Consider the following 1,904-nt stretch of genomic DNA (forward strand, 5'->3'; position numbering starts at 1 on the left):
TCGGGGGTCTCGCGGTCCCCTGAGCCCCTGGCGCTGCGGCCCCGAACTTTCCCCGCCCCCACACAGCCCCTGGGGAAGGGGGTCGTGCGTGGGAGGGGGCTGCAGGCCGGGGCAGAGAGCAGGAGGGGGGCCGTGAGAGCGGGAGGGACGGGGTGGTGAGCGGGGGGCTGACCCCTGGTCCCTTTGGCGCGTTCTGCCCAAGCGCTGCCCCTGTGTTCGCGGCTGTGTCAGCTGTGTCGGAAAGACCGAGCTTTTGGAGGGCAGGAACCCCAGTGCTCGCCGCACAGTGACACAGAGTAGGTGCTTAATAAACGATTAAGTGAGTGGGCATAAAGATTGGGAGTGCGAACAATGAGAGGGAGGACCACAGAAATTGAAAATGCGTGTGTGTGTGTGTGTGTGTGTGGTGTGTTGGGGGGGAGCTCCATTCCAGGAAAATGGGCACAGGAGTCAAGACCTCAGTGGGGGTGGGGGTAGGAGCCGGGGCTTCTTCCCCTGTAAAGGTGGAGGATAACGGAGATGCTGTCTCCTCCAGTCCTTTGGGCGGGGTGGAGCCTGGAGTGGGTCCTGGTCAGCCAGACCTGGGGCTGGGTGTGGTCAGAGCCCAGGAGCTTGAGACTGGCTGATGTCAGGGCTCCACTATTAGCTATTCTTTTTGGGTCCCTGTGTTCATCTGTAAAACGAAGAGATTAGAGGATATTAGTCTCCTTTCAACTCTAAGGTTCCATGATTCTGTGTTTCTAATCCGTTTTGAACTTAAATTTCTGTATTGTAAGTGTTCATTAAAATTTTTGTTAATGGTTTACAGCACATGGGACCTTCGGCTGGATGTTGGGGAGACAGAAATACTCCGTGTTAAGATGTTTACAGTCTTGTCGTGGAGACAGATACATTATTATACCATGTACATGGTATCAGGCTGAGTGGGTACACAGGTCAGACAGAGAAGGGCCCCTAACTGAACGTGGCATATCCAAAAAGGCTTCCCGCTCAGAGTGATCCCTGGTCTAGGCTGGGCAGGGAAGAGCTGGGCAAGAGTCTTCCAAGACTGGTCACGGGCCAGCCAAGATGCTGCAAGGTCAGGGAGTCACATGCTGGGACAATGGCAAGCTGGGAGGCAGGAGAAGCCAGCAGAGGCCGGGTTCTAAATGGTCTTGCCAAGAAATTTTTAGCCGAACCTGAAAGTGCTGGGGACCCATTGGGAAGTATTTTAAGCAAAGTAGTAACCTGTCCTCATTGTAACTTTAGGGTAATTGCTTTGAGTTCTGGATGATAAATGGATTGGAGGGGGAAGATAACCCAAAAAAGTAGTACATTCTTAAGAAGCAGTGAGGCCTGAACTGAGGTGGGGCGGTAGGAGATCTTGGAAGTATTAAAAACAGTACTGGTATGACTTACCGACGTGTGCATTGTGACAATTGCACTCTGGGGTGGTGGAAGGTGGTAGTGGTTTTGAGAGGCCTGATGAAGACCACTGTCCCCCTAGAGAGGCAAGGGCTACCCAGGACAAAGTGGAGAGCTTGGTGGGGGTGGGCCGACCCCTGCACCTGCCTCCCTGGCGAGGGTTAAGCTGAGGAATCCAACATTTCCCTGTGCGGTGGTGGCTGGGAGGGAAGAGTGTGGTCAGAATGTGCAGAGGGGGACCTTAAGTCTAATTCTCTGTGAGGCAAGGGATGTCACCTCTGGGCTTTGCATCCCTCATCCGGCAAGCGGGTGGGTGGGTGGGGGCACTCCTTACCCTTTCCAAGCTCTTTTGAACAAAGCAAGGGTTGGAAAGTGGTTACAAATGAAAACGTGGCATCTGTTCAGTGTTGTTAGCAGTCAGTTTCATCTCTTGTCTTCGGATCAGGTCATGAGGTGTCCCCAGGCCCTGGCGGGCTCCTGAGTCTTAGACCTTGGGGCTG

This window comes from Ailuropoda melanoleuca, chromosome 1 (assembly GCF_002007445.2).
Source record: "Ailuropoda melanoleuca isolate Jingjing chromosome 1, ASM200744v2, whole genome shotgun sequence".
In the NCBI taxonomy this organism is placed as follows: Eukaryota; Metazoa; Chordata; class Mammalia; order Carnivora; family Ursidae; genus Ailuropoda; species Ailuropoda melanoleuca.